General features: G+C 34.8%; 2 long non-coding RNA genes across 2 annotated transcripts; one reads left to right on the top strand and one right to left on the bottom strand.

Moving 5' to 3' along the window:
• Positions 1–3,201: 3,201 nt before the first annotated feature.
• Positions 3,202–4,865, bottom strand: LOC138129162 (uncharacterized). The gene is made up of 4 exons (XR_011159126.1): positions 4,831–4,865; positions 4,207–4,783; positions 3,784–4,151; positions 3,202–3,727 (listed from the first exon to the last, which is right to left on the bottom strand). It is a non-coding gene; the product is annotated as an uncharacterized lncRNA (long non-coding RNA).
• Positions 4,866–6,964: 2,099 nt separating this feature from the next.
• LOC138129951 (uncharacterized) lies at positions 6,965–8,967 on the top strand. Its single transcript, XR_011159442.1, has 2 exons — positions 6,965–7,779; positions 8,196–8,967. It is a non-coding gene; the product is annotated as an uncharacterized lncRNA (long non-coding RNA).
• The last annotated feature ends 7,981 nt before the right edge of the window (positions 8,968–16,948 follow it).

Below are 16,948 nucleotides of genomic sequence, written 5' to 3'. Positions count from 1 at the left end.
CCATTATGGTGGACAGGACCTACGTGGCTATCTCAACCGCCAAAATTCTTGCTATCTAGGATACCCCCAGAAAATCTCCACGACGACCTAGAACAGAGACCAGGCCTCTCGTATGCAGCAGTTATTCCAGGATCACCTGCAATTTGGGATCTCATTGAACTGAAAGAAGTCAAGACTTTCAACAAAACACTCACGAAACTTCTCAGACTAACAGCGTGAGTGTAACGTGCCTGCTCATGCTTCAAAAGGATTCCCAACTCAAAACAGTCCATCTCACCTATCAACCCAGCGGATCTAGAAAATGCCAAGCTTCTTTGGATAAAGACAACTCAACAGGCGTATTACTCATCGGAATTCAAGACTCTTCAAGTTGGAAAACGTCTTAAGAAATCTCACGCATTGTCAAGACTGACTCCAATCATTGATCATGCAGGCATCCTGCGTGTCGGTGCTCTACTCCAAAACTCACATCTAGATGCAGACAGTAAGCACCCAGCTATTTTGCCCAAAGAAAGTTAACTTGCTGAACTCATCATCTCCCATGCTCACTCCAGAACAATGCACGGAGGTACCCAACTCACCCTCTCCCTGATCAGAAAAAGTTGTTGGATCGTAGGAGGCAGGGCTCCTGTAAAGTCATTCATCCAGAAATATCTCACCTGTGCTCGTATTCGTGGAGTTCGAGCTCAACAGTTAATGGGTCAACTCCCTGCATCACGTGTCACACCTTCACCAGTATTTGAAAACACAGGAGTTGATTACGCAGGACCTGTGTCGTTAAAATTCAATCAAGGTTTCTCAACATCAGCGATTCATTTAGAGGTTGCAACAGACTACTCATCGGAAGCATTTATCAAAGCGTACAGACGGTTTATCAGTCGACGTGGAATTTGCAAAACCCTACACAGCGACTGCGGATCGAACTTTAAAGGTGCTGATGTACTGCTCAAAAAACTTTTCGATCAGTCAACGCATCAATTCAAGGAACTTCAACGTCTTCTCACCAATGATGGGACAGGGTGGATATTCAATCCTCCAGGTGCGCCCCACATGGGAGGCAAATGGGAAGCCGCCGTCAAGTCGATGAAACACCACCTTCGACGCACAATCGCAGATACTGTGCTGAGCTATGAAGATTTCTCAACATTGTTGGCCCAAGTAGAAGCGATTCTCAACTCACGACCTTTCAGTGCACTCTCAGATGACCCAGAAGACATCTCAGCACTCACCTCAGGGCATTTCATTCATGGTGCTGCTCTCACCACGATTCCAGAGTCAACTCTGACTCATTTGCCAGACTCACGATTTTCTCAACTTCAGAGGATCCAAGCAAGACTGCAAACATTTTGGGACAGATGGTCCGCAGAATGTCTGCAAGCTCACCAGTTAACCTCAAAATGGAAACACTCTCACAGCGACATCAAGCAAGGCTCATTAGTTCTCCTCACAGACGAGCGGTACCCACCGTCCAAGTGGCCGCTTGCCAGAGTAACTCAACTTCACCCAGGTGTGGACGGATTAACTCAGGTAGTGACGATCAAGACAGCTACCGCCACGCTAACAAGACCAGTAACAAAGCTCGCTTTGTTACCAATTTCTGGAAAATCATCATCATCAAGAAGAACCAGATGTCTCATAGCTGCAAATCATTCCCCAAACCTGTTGGAGAAGGAGGGGAGAATGTTTGAAATTCCCGCTAATTTCAATTGGCGCGGGCTAAAAGACGGCGTCGGTAAAACAGATACCATTATCATTATCGACCCACAAACCGATCGAAGAAGACAAAGTCATCAGAAAATCATCATACAAGGCAGTAATCATAGTCAATCATCATCATCAGTAGTTAAAAGAAAATCATCATGCAGTAAATCAGAGTGTGTGTAAATAGTGTAAATACAGGTGTCTCAGTTAAGACTTTCGAGCCCAATATCTCGGTTATTTGCCAACGGATTCTTATGAAATTTAAAATGCAGATATTTTAGACCGTGAAGGTTAGTAATAATAAAATTGCCTCAAGTTAAAAAATGTAATTTTATCTACGATCATGTAAAAAGTAGGCACTTTTTGCACTAAAAATCGTTGCTAAAGTTGACGTTTAGTGAATTGACGGAATCGTGCCATAAAACTTTTAGTCCACGATTATGTCAAACAAGAAAATAGTGTTATAAAATTTTTAGTGCACGATTATGTCAAAAAAGAAGAAATCTGTAATAACGATTTTTATATTTATCATGGCCTACTAAATTTGAACTGCGCTGCGCTTATTACGGCCGTAACAAACTAGCTGAATGATTGATTCGGCTAACCTCAAAAAATCTACCCTTAACTAGCGCCATCTCTTTTAAGATATTAAACTACAAATCAACTAAATTGCCACAATAATTTAAATTTCCTAGAATTTCATCAAGGTTGAAGTACTAACATGGGAAAATAGTGTGTTGCATGTGGAGAAAATAACAATAGTTATTTTCAAATTCCCAACAACCTCCAAACCAAATCCAAAATTAATAAAATTATTAAAAAAAACTAAAGGAAACATTTCACTGTAATACATGTTTCTTCTTTATTATCTACAGCAACTCCAGGACCCTTGTTACGATTAGTTTGGCTTCAAGACCGTGGGGTCTGTAAATTTGTGGGGCGTTTAAAAGACTTGGCTAATATTGCCACACAAATTTTATCATATTTAAAACCACTGGTTACTACTTTGCATCCACATTTAATACAGAATTCCATATTTACCTGTGATAAACACAAAGATAAAATTTGTAGTTATTATCCAATTAGTAATGAAACCAATTTTAAACATTTGTTTATAAAAAAAACAGATTACATAAAAACGAAATCCATTCAGAATAAACTCACAAGTAGGAAGGTTCTAAAATTATAAACTTACGAGAAAGGTATTGTCTTCCTGCAGATAGATAGTTTTACTTTTAATTTTTCTACTGTGCTCTATCCATTTTCAGATTTTGCAATTCCATTTCATATACATATAAATATTATGTTTGATAATTTGATTATTGTAATTATTAGGTATTCTTACGTTCATGAAACGTATTCGTGAAAATTTATTTTCCGTCAAAATGACAAAATAGAAAGTGTTAACCTAACAAAATAAACACGTTATGTGATTGTGATAGGATAATTTCAATTCAAATTACATTTTTCTTTTCCATTTCGCTAACAGATGGAGTTGGTTAAGGGTAAATTTTTTGAGGTTAGCGGAATCAATTGCTCCATTGAAAATCCGAGCTTTGTTACGGCCGTAATAAGCGCAGCGCAGTTCAGATTTAGTAGGCCATGTATTTATTTAATATCACTGACCTCTAGAGGTCAGTGATTTAATATACAGAGTGTTGGTATTAACAAAACATAGATACATATTTACTATTAAAAGAATTAATTCTTCCCTATATGTACATCCACTTTACAGTTGGTGCAATTTTTAACAATAATCTTCGGTAAAGAGTTTGGTACTTGAGGCTGTGAGGATTTGGCAGTGCTTGGCAGTTGAGAAGATGTACCCATTTCATTTTCCGCACGACTAGTAGAAGAAGTACTAGGCTGATTTTCTCCTATCCCCAAAATTTTATTGGAAATGGAAATCTTATTTGCTATGGATTCCTCCACATACGACTCTGCCACGGTTGTACTCTTCCATCCTCCATGCCTCTTTAGAGATAATATGTCTCCTCCAGCATCGACAAGGATGGTGGCAGAGGATCTAATGATAATAGTAAATAATATATGAGTGTATATATACGAGTTTATAATAATTACCTTCTAAAAGTGTGACCACTATACTCATGTGGATTTGTCAAGCCAAGATATTTAGCAATGTCACTAGGTATTTTTCCAAAGGTATTAATCCCGACTGGTTGGGTGGAACATTTTCCATTTCGATAAAAAACAAATAATCGCTCATGTTTTGTATGTGAAGGTCTAAGGGAGACATATCTTCTATAAATTTCAACCATATTTTTGATGTCATGATCTCTTCCATCAATGACAAAAGTTCGGGGTTTATTGGTTTTCGTGTCAGGTATTTTCACTACTAAGATAGAACCAGTGTCTTCTATATCTTTAGTGCTCATCTTGAGAAACTCTTCCCTTCTACACGCGCCTGCAATTCCAAAAATAGACACGACCTGCAGTTTTAGAATATTATAATTAATTGAAAATAATTACAATGAAGTTATTTACCTTCATCATCAAGTATGTTTCGTCTGGTGCTTCATTAATAAATTTGTAAATTTGGTCCTTGCTGAATACTTTAGACTTCTTACATTGATAGCCTGCCGATTGCCGTTTCATAAACGCAGTTAATTTAAAAAAATGTTTAATGTCGATGTTTTTTTTTATCAGCAGCGAAGACCTTTCCATAGAGTATTCCGACCAAAGACTTGATGGTTTTACATGTTTAGCTCTGTCAGCAAAATAAGCTAGACAGACATTTTCCGTTACATTCATTTCGACCTTGTTCCTAATGCACCACTCATTGAACTTCTTGAACACCAGTTCGTACTGTTGGCGAGACTTTTGGGGTAGTAAATTTAAAGTAGATTTACGTGCAGCTTCAAGTACTTCCGGGGGAATATTTTCTTCATTGTTTTCACACATTTTTTCAAAAATTTGTTTCCACTTTACAAATGGCGTCTTAAATTCGTACACTTTGTTTACAAACTGGGTGCTAAACAACGCAGGTAGCACGTGGCGATCAACGCACGCTGATGTAGTTGTCACATTGTCACAATTTAAAAAATCACAAATAAAATAATTACTAAAAGTAAAAGGTTATGATCGTAGATAAAATGTTGTAAGACATACGTGTAAAAAGTTCCTTTGTTGCACTCACATTCTTTAAAATACTCCCTCGTACCTTGGTCGTATTTTAAACCCGTTCGTGCAATAAAGGATAACTTTTTACACTTATATCTTAAATAACTATTAACACATGTTTCCTTTATCAAAAATTATGCGCCATTATTATTAGATTGTTAAACATTAAAAAATAGGGGTCTACACAAACAATTAAGTAAATCACTTGTCTGATTCAACGAAGATATTAGATTTTGTCGTTAAAAATTTAATGTAAAATTTGAAGGTATTTGAGCAGTTACCTTTTGAAACAATTGATGATTAATTGACAAGCAACATTTTGTACACCCTTTAAAGTCTGTCAAAATTGGGCGCGCTTTATTAGAAACGTCAAATTGTAAAAATTTATTGAAAATATAAAAATAGACTACAGCGGCAGAAATTTCAATATGGTTGAAAAAGGAAAAAAAAATTGCCTATGGAGAGTGTCGTAAGAACTTCAATGACACAGTTCGTTTTCTCGTGGAACACTATCCAAATGTAGGCTTTACAAAATGTAAGGTTAAGAGAGTCGTCAATTTATCTGAAGACACAGGAAGCGTACGTGAACTAAATTACCCTGCTAAAATATCTTGATCATGTTTTAGTCCTTTATGGAAGAATTAAAGCATCCAGTATAATAAATTACGTCCAAATGTTGCCTTTAACTTCGTAAGTGTTTGTAAGGTTAGCAAGATAAACGTCAAATAGGTATGTCACCTGCATTTATTGCGAAAAGGGGTGACCAAAATTCGGCGATAGTGCGCGTTTGTTTCATACGCGTCTACGTTTTTGCATTTGCAGCCACGTTTAACATAGTTTTTTGCTTTTTTCTTGCAAACCAGACGTCTTTCAAGGACGAGTTTTTCCCTGCAGCATTTTTTATTGACGATCAATTTTTTATATAAATCTTAATTAAGTCAACATTTTAAAAAGGCATGTAAAAATTACGTTTTTAAGACTTAGGTGATTGGATTATTAGGATTTTATTCTTCACCGTCTAAAATATCTGCATTTTAAATTTCACAAAAATTCGCTGGCAAATAACTGAGTTATTAGGCTCGAAAGTCTTAGCTGAGACACCCTGTATAGTAGTGACTGAAATAAAGACATTAACAAAAAATTTAAGACTTCCAGCCACCTTCCGATCCAACAGTGTTAGTAGATCCTAAACATCACTTCCAGTTCCAGCTTTTCCTTCTCCCAGTGCACCTGCATGGTTCTTACATCCTCTCTGAGGCTCCTCATTTCTTCGTTGTTTTGACTGATGTCGTTTCTCATTTCCTTTACTTCTCTGCTCAACTCTAACAGTATTTGCTTGATTTCCTCCATGTTTTGGTCCTTTATTTTTCCTTGTTTTAGATGCGTTCTGTCCACTTGGGTACCTCCTCGGAATAGTTTCTGTTCTGTTTCTGGTGAAGAGTCGTGATCCGGTTTGTTTCTTTTGTTATTATTCATGGGTTCACTCGGTTACACGTTAACCCGGCTGTATTCTGTGTTGCCTACTAGTTTTGTTTATCTTCGTTCTTACAGACTTTTCTTAGCGCGAAGCGATAAGCACCTCCTTATCGCGGAGCGATAACGCCCCCTCCGTATCCGTCTCTCTGTGAGTCGGCTCTTTTTTCACGATGTTCTACTTTATATTATATGGCTATTTTTGACTTGAGGCTTACAGTTTTTGGTTCTGCGGCGTATCTTGTCTTTCCCTGAACAGTTACTTGGTTTATTCTTTGTGAATGTCCTGTTTTTCTCGTAAAACCACGGAGCGGTACACACTCGTTGCCTCTTTGGCAAGCTCACTTCACACTCTCTGACCTTACGATATAATTAATTTATATTTAGGTGAAATAAATTGGTCCTGTTTTAATGAAATGAGCAATCTTGAGGATTGCATTTGATACTTTTATTCAATTGTTAACTCAATCATAGCCAGATTTGTACCAATTAAGATAAAAAAAAAAAACAACAGATAGCTTTCCACCCTATATTAATAGGTACCTACACTAGATCTCTCATCTTGAAGAAAAAAGTTCTACATAAGCAATATAAAAAGTCAAATTCCATTAATGACTATATTAGATTTGTAAATCTTTGAAATCAATGTGTAAGAGAGAGATAGAGTTGTCCAAATCACGATATATTAATAACATTGTATTAATAGGTACTGTTACGTTTTAAAAAATTCCTGATCACACCAAATTGAATAGTTCGCGCAAACCCAAGCATTTCCCCCGACAACTCCTTGCGGAAAGCGCCCGCGCGTTCGAAAAGGAATTTTTTTTTGCGGGACTAGAGAGGTAGAGTTGGTGCCAAATCTCATGACAAGCGAGATGAATCTGCGCACAAGACCAAACGTTAGAGCGGGGGTTGTTCGTCTCAGGCTACTACCTATACTAATAAAGTTGTTACTTATCGTTAGCCGCTCGTAGTGCTAACATCTCTACTAGGTGCTGGGATAATACAAATATACTACAAATAACACTAAAGATTAGGTTTTTGCTGGAAGTGATTTGCCTTTTACCGAAATTTCAGAATTACAGGTAAATTATTTTGTCACAGAAGTAACTTTCCCGCTTTCTTGCAAGATTGGACGACTTTTTTAGGACAGTATTGCGACCGATCGGTTTACCCGATTGCTACCGATTTCTCTCACTAGACTCCGCCTTCCCGCATCTCGCGTGTCATGAGGTTTGAAAAGTATTCTACGCGAGTTCCGTTGAGAAGTCGAGAAGCCGTAGGATCAGAGGGTGAAGGTTGGTGCGGTCAAATAGGGGTGTCGTTTTCGGTGCAGTTCGAATCAGGTAGGAACCACCCCGCTCGTCACGGACGGTGACGGATAAAGAGACCGCGCCGCCAAAAGGTTCCCTTGTGGGACAAATCGCCTTGTGCGGATCAAAATCACTCTCCCCTTTCGGCCTGGTAAGAAATTTAGCTCAACATTTTCTCCCCTTTCGGGAACCGAGTACTGTGGCCAAGCGCCTAGCGCGCCACTTTACATTCGGGAGGTCCCGGGTTCTAACCCCGGTGCCGCCTGACCAGGTGTGGGTTTTTTTCAGAGGTTTCCCCACACCATCACATCGTGGTATGTCTCATATCACAGATAAGGCGAATGCTGGGTCAGTATCAACCTCTCAGTACCTACCACCTTCCTTTCGCACCCATCCTCACCGTACCCATCCCGAATCTTCCCGTCAGTGTGGCTGAAAAGGCTCTAGAAAGCCTCAGCAGCCCGCCCCCCTTCGGGGGGGAATGAAAGATGTACCGTTTCCTTTTTTTTTTTTCCCCTTTCGGGTGCAAGCGCTACCTCAAATTAAAACGCACGTGTACGCGAACAGGTCGACGGAAAGCGATTTTCTAACACGAGGTTCTCTGGCTGGTCCACGCTTCCCTTCGTCGGAGCGGAGCCTGTGCGAGGAGGGTCACGGAATCAAGGAGTGGTACTCTGGTGCAGACCTCATCCAGTCGTCCCCGCCGCCTCCAGAAGGACACCACTCGCCAGCAGTTAAACAGCCATTTTTTTTTCTTTTCTCGGTCTTATCACGGCGAGGCCTTGTCCCGCGATAAGACCGATAAGTTCTTTGTCATATCCCACTATCTTTTTATACTCATAAATTATTTATTTGGTTTCAAATTCAACTCATTGTAATTAGTGTCATTTTCGTACAAATTGTTAGCCCATTTATAACTTTATTGTCAAAATTTATCATCATTACACAAAACCTTGTTTAATTTTATTATATATGTCAATAATTTTTCATTTCTACATCTTGTAATTATCTTTCGTTTTATTTTTATTATTACGAGGTCTTGAGTAAGTTTGTTGTCATTCACCCCCTCCTTCAGTTTGCGTTCCAGCGGTGCCGTCTTCAATCAATTCCTGGTCACGACGCTAACGCCTAAATCGTTATTTTATTCAGCCATTGGGCCAGAGTAAAAATAAATAACGTCACAATACCTACACTAGATCTGTAAACTTAAAGAAAAAAGTTCTAGATAAGCAATATAGAAAGTCAAATTCCATTAATGACTATATTAGATTTGTAAATCTTCGAAATCAATGTGTAAGTAGTGTTGTAAATTTACCGGTCAATTATATTTTTAGCTAAATTTACTGGATTTTTTACTGGTTAATTAACCAGTCACTATAGTAAACAATAAATATCAAATTCAATAGCAGTATACTTTTTGTTTTGTTTTGTACTTCACATACATATCTTGTTATAGCTGGATGAATTCCAAAAATAATGAATTTTCGACATTCTATAATATTTTGTGAGGTTATGTTTTTATATTTAATTAAGCACAGGCAGACTATTTCCAAATAACTTCTATCTTTTTTTTATATTCTTAAGAAACTATTATTTAGAATTAAAATCTTATCTTGTTATCTACCATTTAAATAGCAGTATACTTCTGCCCATTTCAGGAATCGAATTTTTCCAAGTTGAAATGAATGAGAGGGAAAGGGTAGAAAGTAAAATAAGAGTAAGAGCTTTTTTATATTAATAATGTAAAAGACTAAAATATAATTAATATAGGTACAGCGCGTTTTTTCTAACTGTTGCCATAGGGAATTGCATGGTAAAAATTATACCCCCTGTTAACTTATGATCCAATGCAGCTTTGGTGCTAATTTTTATTTTAGTAATGAATCATTAATAAGACTACGTAATGCATACTGATTGAACAACCCAAGCAGTTTCATTTGACTAATTTTACTCTTCAAAGTTGAAATTAATTAACTTAAATAATTTGACAAGAAACGCAGTACCTAGGCTAAATGGGAACAAAAATTAGGTTTTATATTTTAATTTATTATTTATTTATTATTTACTTTAATCATAGCCTCGAGCACGTCTCGCTATTTATTTTTTAAATGAAAGTAACAAAAGTCAATTAACATTTCAGCCAGCTAAAAATGATAGTAGCAAGAAGACACTTTTACTAAAATACTTTTTTCACAACTTTTTTGACAATTTAGGAGGATATTAAATTGTACCTAATCTATCCGATAGTTTAAAAATCTTCCAACTTTTTCTCAAAAATGGTTTAAATATTTTTCATCACAACAAAAGTTAACAGGGGGTATAAGTTTTACCACGCAATTCCCTATGGCAATAGTTAAAAAAATGCACTGAATATTCAAAACAGAACAAACAAAAAATAATAAAAAACCGTAAACAGTCTTTCATCAAACATCTTCATTATCATCAGACATTTGAATCAATATTTCTTCAAATTCCTCTTCATCGATTGTATCGTCGTCACTTTGTTTTTCATTATTTGAATATCTGAGGTTAATCCCGTTAATCAAACCATCATGAGGGTAAAGTGTTCTGTTCTAATTCTAATTTTTGAGCGGCAAATTCAAAATAATTTACCGGTTGGTAAAAAATGAAAAAATCTTGACGTTATTGACCGGTTAGTTGACCAGTTAATATCCAAGTAAATAACCAGCTCACAACAATATGTGTAAGAGAGATATAGAGTAGTCCAAATCACGATATACATATTAATAACATTGAGTCAAATATTGTTAAAGATAGTTGTTCGTTTTGGAAATTTGTTAAATCAAAGAACAAAACTGGTGGTATCCCTTCCAACATGTTTCTAAATAATGTTCATTCGAGTCTGCTTATATCGCGGAAAACAACCCGTGCAATAATTTAAAATTTCATTAAAAAAAGTTGACAATTTTTCATTGATTTTAGTGTTAGAAGTATCACTTTTTTTCACTTAGTGAAAAAAAGTTATGATGTCAGCAACTTTTTTTAACTGCTTGGTTTTAATCCATGAATGAACGATATACCTACGTATTCTATAGAGAAGTGATTTATCAAAATGAAAATTGAAATAACGATTAGAACAATTAGTAACATTAAACCCACCTTTCTTTAGTCCACTAGTAATTTCAGGATCTTCATCTGAATCACTCATTTTGACTTTTATTGAGACTGACATAAAACTGACAAATTAATTTTAAAACAATAAACATATAATGTTTCCTTAGTTAACACAACCGGCTACCGCACTTGACCAAAATGGAAGCACAAATTACAGTTAAAATAGGTTTTGATTTATGAAATTTAAATTTTTTTTATAGACAACTCGTGTTTGCGTGCTTTTTTTTCATGCGTGTGGGTTATTTAACTCGTCTACGACTCATTTAATAAACTTCCACACTTATGAAAAAAAGTTGCACTTCCAACACTCGTTGTCTAAATAACTATTATCTCCTAGTTGTGAAATTACTTATTGGTCTAAACTATTTTGAAATCTCAGATGAAATTGTTCTTTCTCAATTAAATAATTTAAAATCGTCTTGTAGTATCCCACCGGATGATATTCCCGCTTTGTTTTTGCCGAAATGTGCTCACAATTTCTATTTACCACTATAAATGTTATTCACTGGGTCATTGCTGTCATCGAGAGTACCTGACTTATAGAAAATATCTTATGTCACCCCTATTCATAAGAAAGGAAGTAGATCTGACGTTAGTGTTACCTCACCGATTCCAAAGATTTTGGATTCAATTGTTTCTGATACTATCACATTCTGTTAAAAATATTATACTGAGGAGCAGCACGGATTTTTTAAAAGTCGATCTCCGGCTACTAATCGATTAATCTTCACCGATTATATTTCTTATATGGAAAATGGATATGATACTGATTGTATACTCGTATAAAGAGCGATCAAATTAATTTTTAATCGAGTTATCCATGAATCCGAAACCGTATGTCGTTGCTTGAACTCCATGCTACAATAATCACAGAGTGAAACACAGGTTAGATTTCGACATATCAATCGCAAAGACAGACGGATTCAAATCCATGGATGACTCGATTACAAATTAATTTGATCGCTGGATATACAGGTGTCCCAGAACTCGCGCCCCAGAGAAAACAGACAAGTGCCGACGACAATCTCGATTCTAAAAATGCAAACGAAGAATAATTAATGGCTTGCATAAGAGAGTTGTGAGACATCTAAGATCCACAAATTCCAGAAAGGGAACTCTGAGGTGATAATGTGAATAAAATCGGTTGCTAAGTTTATAAATTGTCACAATTAAATAATGTCAGAATGACATGTCCGCTAAATTGTCAACATCAACATGTTAGGTTAAGGCAGATGTCATTTAAGATCTCAGATTCGCCATCGATCACATGAATCTATGTATTTTTATTTTTTAAATAAAACAACAAATGGCGGTTCTGAAAATAACCTTATTTATTCTAATACACGTGAGCTTATCGTACAAAACAGGAAGAAAAGGTATAACACAAGCCAAAAGGGATTATGAAACGAAAAATAAATACAATCAGACGAAGTGCTCAAAGTGGTCACCATTCATTTGCAAGCATAACCGTGCCACTCGCAAAAGATTTAGTTTAGAATTCGTAACTATTTCGGGAGTAATTGCGGCAAAAGCTTCCTGAACGCAACTCCTGAATTGTTCTACTGTAGCAATAAGGCAATAGGAGCGCACAGGCCAGTGTCGTGGACCACCACAACTTATCCAAAATTTCTCGAACTTGTCGACTGAAGTGTGGTAGTCTGCCGTCGTGTTGAAAGCCGGTAGCACACAAAAAAAGTGGAATGTCTTCAAGCAAATTGGAAAGTTCTGCGTTCAAAAATTCTCCATTCAAAATTCTGGGTGAATGTCTCGCGCTTACCCTGCAGGAAATTCAAAAGATCCTAACTAAAGAGGGAAGTTATCTGACATGAAAACTAATTTCTGTTGAAGACATACCACACGATTCCCTAATAGACCAACCCACAAATTTATACTGGGTGTATTATGAAAAACCTTTGGTACTATAACTTCCTTATTTTTTATCCCATTTTAATAAACGATACGTCAAACAAAATCGTTTTAAATCGGCTACAATTTGAGTTAATCCAATATTTGTTCTTGAGTTCTGTTTTTGACAAATGATAGTCAACTTTTTTTTTCAAATGGCACTATTAACTTTTTTTGCTCAGTTTTATAGAGATTTTTATTTTGAATATGAAAATATAAACAACCATGCTCATGCATAGAAACAAAAAGAAGAAATTAAAAAATGATGTATTTTTTTAAAATCCAGCAGTCACATTAAACAGTAATAAAAGTGCATTCTAATTTTGCAAAGTGACTAAGACAGCTATGTACATTCAAGACAATGTCTATTTGACTCCGGCCGATAACAGAGATGATTTAATAAAAAGCAGTATGTGAACAAATCCCACCCTAATTTTTATTAAACGCCGCAATGGGCGTCAGTGGAAGGTGTCGAATGTGCCTTAGAGAGGATGGATGTAATTTCAAACATTTGCTATAGTAAAGTTATGGTTACTTGATTTTTGGAAATTAAATTTTTTTATTAAAAACAATTTTTTTGATTTTTTTTTTAATGTTTGTATATTCAGAAGATAAACATCTATCAGAATAAAGATAAAAAAATATACAGTGCAACTTAAAAAAACAAAGTTAGCTGCGGTCTGTCAAAAAATGTGATGTTAAAAAAAATCATAGCATGTCGGGCTATAGTGTTTCTAAAACGATTTTGTTTGACGTATCATTTGTTAAAATCGGATAAAAAATAAGGAAGTTATAGCACCAAAGGTTTTTCATAATACACCCGGTATAGAATCGTTGCTGAAATGCTCTTAAAAATAGAGTACGTGGATTTACTTCATTTCCACATTCTCCGTAAATTATTAACATTTCCACATACCTAATCCGCTGCAGAATACATGATGAAAGAGCACGATTGACCACGACGGCGGTACTTAAGCGATTTGAATGAAATTTTGACACTGACGTTTCTCAAAACTTTCATAGCCGGTCAGTTTATTGAAAACGTAATAAAATATGCAACCTAGCAACAATTACGGGAAATAGACGTGGATGGCTTAAAATGCTTTAATTGGTCGAATTAAACTGTTTTCTTGAATACCGTTTAAGATAGGAAAATATTTCATTGGGATTATTTATTTGTCCTTTTATGAAGATTTCTCCTTTTTTCTCTGGGGCGCGAGTTCTGGGACACTGTGTATACAGACATGACCAAAGCTTTTGATCGTATTGATATTCATATTTTGCTTAAAAAACTAGATACACTCGGTATTGGTGATCCTCTTTTATTGTGGCTCCGATCATCTTTGTACGATCGTACACAGCACGTAATTTTAGAATGAATTAAATCTATATATGTATAGATGTGTACATGTCAATTCTGGTGTTTCCCAAGGCTTCTTGGGCCAGTCCTATTTTCCTTGTATATTAATGATACACTGCCCCCAAAAATTAAGGATATTCTCGATATGTTAATGATAACGCTCGTCTGCACAGGATACGATTGGTTTTGGAAACCTTAGATTTGAAGGAAATTCAACATTTTCAGCTACCTACACGATCTCCGGACTTCAACCCCATTGAACTCTCCTGAGACCGTGGAAACACTCTCGCAGACTATTTGCCTTATCCAGAGAATAGTCGGGAATTGAGTGACTTGTTCCCTATTTTGTGACAACAGATCCCTCACGAAAATATTAACAACTTAATTCGCCGTATTAGAGAAGTTATACGGGTTATACGAGTTATACGAGGACGAAATACCGATTATTTGAAATTAAAACAAAAATTATTTACTTTAATTTATTTTTAATTTTTTTTTTCACACAGTATAATTTTATTTATAATAATGTATATATTTTCGGATCACGAAACTACAGGATGTTGTGAGTACTTGATTTATTTAAAGCGTTCCAAAGTAAGTACCTCCAGTTTCCTGTTACTATTCAAAATTTAGCTGACCAGAGGAGAGCCATTATGAAGAAAAACTATATCCCTTCGGCAATTTTAGAAAAGATCAAAAATGATGTAAAGTTAGAATTGTCAATTAATTATTCTGACAATAATGAAGTTTCTAATAATTTACTCCAAAATTCTATTGAACCGCAAAGTTTACAAAGTTTATCTAATCATAATGACTCTTTCTGTCCAATTATCGATTCACCAAACACCATACAAACAGACATACATAATTTAGACTTGAGTTATAATGATATACATGTTATTAATAAAAAATTTTACTACCATCAAAATTTTAAAGAACAAATTGAAGATGAATTTAATAGAACTCTGAACGAATTTGAACATATAGAACCATTTAATAGACCACTATTACCTAAACAACAAAGCTCCAAAAAATTCTTTGCAATGATTGAAATTTTAAATCAATTCATTTTACCTAAATTTGTAAATAACACCACAAGTTTAAAAAAATTACACAGTATTATATATAGTGGAGCTTTAACAATTATCAGATTAAATGGATCAAAAGAAATTGGCCAGACAAATAATATAAAAACGAAAGAATTACCAAAATGGGAACAAGGACTAAATAAACGTATTAATAATTAATTTCAGACGAGATTTAGGTAGAATAACTCAATATTTAAAGGGTATAAATTCTAATCATCTAAATAATTGTATTCAATCCATTTTAAATAACAACCGAATACATTGTTTAAAATATAATGAATATAATAAAATAATATAATAAGTGTAAAACGCAATCAATATGTCGTGGTCATTACGAAAATTTAGAATATATAACTAAAGAAGGAGAAATCATTAAAAATTTAAATAAAGGAGAATTTTATAAATATTTAGGTATTAATCAATCAAATCATATTCAACATTCAATTATAAAAGAAAATTTAGAAAAACAATTTTATTTAAGAATTAAATCTATTTTAAAATCAAAATTAAACGGTAATAATTTAATTAAAGCAGTTAATACATATGCTGTTCCATTGTTGACCTATTCTTTTGGTGTTATAAAATGGTCCAAAACTAATTTACAGAATATAAATATTCAAACTAGAGTTCTCTTTACAAAATTTTGTAAACATCACCCCAAATCTGCTATTGAAAGATTTAATTTACCACGCGAAAATGGTGGTAGGGGTTTTTCAAATCTAGAAATTCTACAACACAATCAAATTGCTTCACTAAAAAATTATTTTCTCAATAGAGCTCGTGATAACACTTTTTTTAATGCTTTGGTTTCAGCGGATAAAGGTTACACACCTTTAAATTAAAGTGATAATGTAATTTCAGATATTGTTGAGCCAAATATACCTGACACTATAGCAAATATAAAACAAAAGTCTTTACATGGGAGATATTTTAAAGAGCTAGAACAATCAGAAATTAATATTCAAGCTTCTCATGCATGGCTTAAAAAATCAAATATTCATCCTGAGACTGAGGGTTTTATATTTGCAATACAAGATCGTGTTATAAATACAAGAAATTATAAAAAACACATATGCGGTTTACAATCGATCATCGATAAATGTAGGATTTGCGGAACTGAAGGGGAAACCATTGAACACATCATTTCTTCTTGCACCGTTTTGGCTCAAAGCGAATATAAAAAACGTCATGATATATTCGCAAAAATTATACACATGAATTTAGCAGTTAAATTCAATTTATTAAAGGATACACAACCACATTACATTTATAAACCAGAAAGTTGTTTAGAAAATGACAATTACAAATTATATTTTGATCGCACAGTTTTAACTGACATTCACATTCAGCATAACAGACCAGACATTATAATTTTAAATAAACAACAAAAGCAAGCATATCTTTTAGATATAGCTGTTCCAAATTCACACAATATAACACAAACATATAATACAAAAATTAATAAATATTTAGAACTATCCGTTGCTATGAGAAATCTTTGGTGTTTAGAAAAAATTTCGATTTTACCATTTATAATTTCAGCAACAGGAATAGTACCGCAATCTCTTTTTAAAAATTTAAAAATTTTGAACTTAGAGAACACATTGGTGGTTGAAATTCAAAAAGGTATATTATTATACTCATGTCACATCGTGAGGAAATTCCTTAACATTGACACAGAACATAAAACACAAAAAAGTCAAAATGTGGAGGCGAGACGCCGGTAATTATGTTGATAAGCACTGCACTATTACTTGATAGTATTATCCGTAATAGTGTATGTACTCCGGCAAAATTGCCGTGCCGCCGGGTGGAGGTGGGATAGTGCATAT

Source organism: Tenebrio molitor, chromosome 4, assembly GCF_963966145.1.
Source record: "Tenebrio molitor chromosome 4, icTenMoli1.1, whole genome shotgun sequence".
Classification (NCBI taxonomy): Eukaryota; Metazoa; Arthropoda; class Insecta; order Coleoptera; family Tenebrionidae; genus Tenebrio; species Tenebrio molitor.
The sequence above is the reverse complement of the archived record's forward strand: the minus strand, read 5'-3'. Positions and strand labels throughout refer to the sequence as shown.